Genomic DNA, 6,000 nt, shown 5'->3' with positions numbered 1-6,000 from the left:
CTCATTGTATGTGTCACTTCCTCTTTGTCGTTTCACCCATAGCTTGGATTGCGCCGATAAACACCGATGACAGATGACGGGAGAGGAAACCGATGCTGAGCAATATGTTTTCTTTTTCTCCCCTACAGCTCTTCTGCTATTATGCTCTTTGCCTTCCCTTCATGACAAATTCAGTTCAGTCAGGGAGACAAAATTGTTGCCAGACCAGAACATGAAAACCACCCAACGTAAACAGGAATTCACAGGTCACATGAAGCACTTACTTCTCTCAAGCAGAGTGGTGCTATTGAATTTCAGTCTTATCAGGGATCTGGTGATGGGGATGGGGGGTGGGGGCAGGATGACATTATGGAGGCAGTGAGGGTGGCTGGAAGGTGTCCACACCCTGTAGCGCACACTCATGGGGAATGTAAACAACAGGCTGGAAATACACACAGAGGAGGATACCTATGTGGAGGAAGGGCCACAGAATAAGTTTTATGAGCAGAGGGAGAAATGGAAAAACAGATGACAGCAAGGCTTTGCCCCACAGAGGAAGAGAAATCCGCCAGGATTTGTAGCCTGCTTTAGATTCACGTGATTGGCTCTGCCGCCACCTCCCCTCCCTCTTCAACCCCCCTTCTTTTTTTTCCCTTTTTTCCACCCATTCTCAGACCCTTTGAGATGGAAAAATGGGTCATCTGTGTGGAAGTTAATACTCTGAGCACGTACAGTGCTGCTTTATTTTTAGTTCATGCCTTGGAAATTTTCTCCTTCCCTTCACTGGTGAATGACACAGAGATGGTAATTAATATGCTCTGTTGCTGCCTTCCACACAAGTGTTGTTGGGGAAGTGGTTATATTACTGCTGCTAGCACAGCTTACATATGGCTCATACGCCTGCCATGACAATGGATGAATAGTAAACCTGCTGCCAGTTCTATCTCGCAATTCACGATATCAGCCGCAGAGCTCCAGACTATGTGTCAGGTGATAAGTGTTCCACAATAAAGACGCGGGAGGATCGAGGGGCTCTCTGGACATGTCCACCAAGCCGCCAGTGATCAGCAAATCTCTCCTCAAGAGGTTACTGCTCATAGGCAACTCTTGTTCTGCAGCTGCCATAGCAACCGTATACAACATAGCTATTTTGGGCAGCTTTAAACTCCCAAACACAGCTGCTCCCACACAAGCAGACATCTCCCCTTGCCAGAAATCCAATCTATATATGAATGACATTCAGTTCGCAGAGCGGTAATCAAGACATGACATTCAAAGCTACTAACTGCAATAACAGAGCAAGTGCAATTACTGGTGAGAATAATTTGTTGACAGGGTTTCCAGTAATAACTTGTTGAGCTCAGCTAATTACAATATTCCCAGTACGACATTTAACATATGATCGGAACAGCCAAATCACAACCGCTGGACGATTGCGTTGGTGTGGAACCAAGCAGGGATTTTGACGTTGGCCTTCATGACAAAATGATTTTCAGCACCTGTAATGAAAGAATAGGGTGCAATGGTCATTGCCAACGCATTAATAGAAGATTACAAACTGTTAGAAGCACCAAATCTCAGCACATGGTCTGTGTGCTGCAGGCAAAGCTATTGTTGTTGCCGTCAACTGGAACTGTTAAAAAGCTCAGCCATCTCCATTCACTTGCTATGTCTGAGGACAGCAAGAAAGTGCCTGAAACCACAGTGCCCCCTACTGAGGAAGAGACTTGCCTCGTAACATATTTATGGCTGACTCATAATCAACAACCACAAAGACCTAAACTGCAAAGAATATGACGGCAGAATCGCAACCTCTTTGACTTATCCCTCATGCAAACCTTACAGGGCTTCAAAAAATGTACAATCACAGCACCATCTTGCCCCTAAGAGGTTTTTTTTTTGCAAGGTTTACTTCATTATGGCTTATTTGATCGTTGAATATGAATCCTTTAGTGACCCCTCAGCTCCCTCCTGCGAAAATAAAATAGGAACCTAACAGCTGAGGGTTTGTTTACAGGAGAAGCGGAGTAATCTGGATGTGTTCCTACCAGCTCTACCTCCAACACACACATTTTTCCGACTCTCCTTCCCCAAAGACCACAGCAACAACCAATCACTTCACACTGGAGAAGCCTGTCCACTAAAAGGCAAAATAGCAGAAATTCTGAAGACCGCAGTGAGAATCCATTAGTTCATGGAAAAATAGGACCACTGAGTCGTCACTCTACATTTCTAGGCTGCCTTTCAGTTTTCATTCCTAAAGTAGTAAAAAAAAAAAAAAAAAAAAAAGTCTACTTTTCCTCTGCTCCTGTTTCCTGGCAACCTCAAGGCATAGGCAGCTCAGGCCAGAGCTCTTAGAAAAACAGCTGCAGATGGGGATAAAAATAATTACCACTATTTGTCTTCCAAGAGACACACATTCAACTAGACCTACTCCCTTCCATACTCCCTAAACACAAGAAGCCCATTCATGATATTCTGGTTACCCAAAAGAATCATGTACTACCTCTCGATGTTTTCACAAGTCCCCTTTTGTTTACAAATTGAAATATATTTCAAAATCTGCGCTTGAACAACTATTGCAACGGTACTTCATCTCAAAACATGAAAATCTCAGTTGTGCCCCAGGATTATTGCTACTGCCATCTGTAGGTGAATGGAAACACATGACTCATGGTGTGACTTTAAATATTTTATTGATAAATTTTACAAATAAATGTCTGTCGAAGTCTGGGGGATGAGCACATAAAAATGGATAAGCCCATACATCACATTATTTTACGTGAAAAAATCTTCAGAAAATACAAGTTGGGTTGAGAATGTGGAATGTTCAACACTTTCCAAATACAGAAGGGTTTTTTTTGGTCCATTTTGGCATTAGAACACATAGTTATCTGTTGTCCAAAGATGATATAATGCAGTCAAAACCAAACACAAATCTTCAGGTCATACTTACCAAACGGTGCATAGTTACCATTTACTTAAGGGTCAATTTCCCAGCTTGCACATTCACTCTACATCTTGAGTTGGGGGAAAAGAACTGTTGATTTGCTGAAATTCAAAAACAAAACATTTCAGAATTGCGCCTCACACCACAGTGTCTGTTTCACTCTGTTAACCCTCCTGTTGTCCTCATTTTCTGTATAGACCCTGTGTCCTCCGGGTCAAAATGACCTGTCTTCACTAAACCCCCAATATAAGCAGCTTAATTGAATTTTAAACACCAAATTTCATATTGCTTGAACAAACAACTTGTCCTTCACCACAATATGTGTGATTTAGTTCTCTCTCTTCACTTGTATTTCTATAGCTTAAGAAAAGGAAAAAAAAATGTGCGAAAAGGAGTTTTGGATGCCTTTTTATTCATTCCAATAACTTCAGTTCCTTTTTTTTCCTCCAGTGAACAATTTAAGACAATACAAAACTATGAAAAATAACATAACCCATTCAACTAATTAGCACATGTAGCGCAGTATACAAGTGCACAGCCCTTGCAGATATATTTCTTATACCTGCAGCACACAGTATGTGTTTTACAGTCCTTCTTTTGAGGGCAGAACTGACATCTCTTCCTCTTACTTGCCCTAGCTGGGGAAGTGGCTGTGGTAGCTGGATCCTCAGTTTTATCAGGAGCTCCTGCGCTCTGAATAGCTTTCACAACTGCTGCTGAGGCTTCTGTGCAGGGGACATGCCTCCTTCTTTCAATGAGTGGAGTTACAAGTGCCTTTCCTGGCTGCTCCGGGAACACCTTCCTCTTTTTCCTCTTATGAGATATCCAGGTCGGGTTGATCTCTCTCCAGATCACAAAGGCATCGTAGGAGGAAACATCAATGATGTTGTGAAAGATGACCAGGGGCCAGCAGGCAGTCATCCTTCTGCAGCTGTATGTTCTAATCATCTTATCTAGATTGTCCACACCTCCTTTGTTGCGGTTGTAGTCTAGGATGATGACTCGCTTCCTGTCCACACGATCACTAATGTCACTGTTTTTGTGCAGTGTGCTCATAAGAACTACAATGTTGTTTTTCTTTGGGAGGTAAGACACTATAGTGGTCATGGGTGTGAAGGCAAACTTTGATGAGAGGACCTCTCTGTCACTGATGCAAGCAGTGCAGGTGGGAGCTCAGGCTTGTTCTTTCGAACTGTACCAGCCACGGTGATCTTCCTCTTCAGGAGCTGCTGTCCGAGTTCATAAGAGGTAAAGAAAGTATCACATGTCACATTGTGACCCCTCAGTCCCTCTGTCACATCAAGCACAACTCGCATCCCTTGGTTTTTCTCTGGGCATCCACTGGTCGGCTTTCCGGTATATACTTGCATTTTCCAAGCATAACTTGATTTGGCATCGCAAGCCACCGATGACTTGATCCCATATTTTGCTGGCTTGCTGGGCATATACTGCCGGAAAGGACAACGACCTTTGGACAGAAGACATCAGCATCAGTGATTAGTATCAGTGTCACAGAAATCAATAGTAAAAAACAATTTTATTACAAATTACAAAATAGTTTACCTCTGAATGGAGCAAGTTGCTCATCCACTGTTACGTCAGGCCCTGGATTGTAGAGATAGGGCAGCCGCTCCACCCACTTGTCCCAGACCTCTCTTATGGATGCAAGTTTGTCTGTCACACGTCTTGCTGGTCTTGACTTGTCAAATCGTAGCAGTCTTGAGTAGGTGTGAAAGAGTTTGAGTGGCATCGTGGCTTGGAAAATTGACCTTCCACTCTCTGCATCCCATAGACTAGCTGTAGCCTCACCTCGGGACCTGTATAAACCTGCTAAGATTAGTATCCCTAAGTAGGCCTACAGGTTAGTCTCATCCATCTTTTTCCAGCTGTCTCCATATTTGTGAAAACCCTCCAGATTTGTCATCTCCAGGATTACGTTTTTCCATTGCTGGTGTGATGAACAGGTAGAATGTAGACACAATGTCATCGGCATGAGAAACAGCATACCTTGTGGGTCCTGGGGTCATCTTTATGACGTTTTGTTCAGCATGCCTGCTGTGTTGGTTACATGCTGCTGAGGACCATGTTATTTTGCCATTTTTTGAAAGGAAAGTCTCTCTTTCAGCTTCAGAGTTTTCTTCTTCTTCTGAAGATGATTCATCATGCTCTGGGTTATATTCCTCCCCATCTTCTTCTTCTTCTGATACATCCTCCGCTTCCTCTTCTGAATCAGACTGGTCTTGCCGGACATCAGAAAAAAAATCAGCTCCAGAGCCTCTTCAACATCATAACGCACACTCATGGCATCAGCACAGAGAGAATTTGGAGTCCTGTCATCTGCAGCACCTTTATAACCCCTTGGAATCCACAAAAAAAAGAGCTCTGTCATCTGCGAAAACGCCACCTGCTACTGTCTTGTTCACGTTTACTACTAATTGATCTGAGACTGATCAAAGGCACAGCAATCCGTGAGAAGACCATCTCATTTATCTTGTTTACTTCTGCTACTGATTGATCTGAGACACAACCAAAACATTGGCGTGTAAATAACTCTGTGACCTTGATTTCAACTCTATTTGCCTCACGGGTCATTTTGACCCAAAGACCACCTTTGTACCTTTTTTTTTGTACAGCTGACATGGAAATGTGACTAAAAACATTTCATTTTTTTCTACTGTTAGGGCCAATACAGGAAAAGTCATAGAATTTAAAGTTAAAAATATATCATTTAGGGGATTTTTTTTTTGGTTTTTAACACAGTGGCGGGTAATTTTGACCCGAGGACAAGAGGAGGGTTAACACAAGCATCGCTCCTATATCAAAACACATGCAACCACAAGGTCACTCACAGTCAGCAATTGTCTTAGAGGTGAAGTAACCAAGAGCAACTGACACATGCCTCGGTTTTAGATTCTCTAAGATTTATTTTGCATCTTTTTATATCCTAGAGACCACAAATGCAACTAGGGGGTTTCGTAAAGATGCTGGAAAACATAAAAAAAAACGGATGGGTTGATGACAATGCTCACCTAGCTGACGCTGTTTGTTGAGGAGCCTCTGGAGCGATGAAT

General features: G+C 42.8%; 1 non-coding gene across 1 annotated transcript; it reads right to left on the bottom strand.

Moving 5' to 3' along the window:
• Positions 1-5,785: 5,785 nt before the first annotated feature.
• On the bottom strand, positions 5,786-5,916 carry LOC147236313 (small nucleolar RNA SNORA14). The gene has a single exon (XR_015109038.1). It is a non-coding gene; the product is annotated as a small nucleolar RNA SNORA14 (small nucleolar RNA).
• Between the last annotated feature and the right edge of the window lie 84 nt (positions 5,917-6,000).

This window comes from Fistularia commersonii, chromosome 2 (genome assembly GCF_037954325.1).
Source record: "Fistularia commersonii isolate RoL2024-O1a breed Wild chromosome 2, RoL_Fcom_v1.0, whole genome shotgun sequence".
In the NCBI taxonomy this organism is placed as follows: Eukaryota; Metazoa; Chordata; class Actinopteri; order Syngnathiformes; family Fistulariidae; genus Fistularia; species Fistularia commersonii.
The sequence above is the reverse complement of the archived record's forward strand: the minus strand, read 5'-3'. Positions and strand labels throughout refer to the sequence as shown.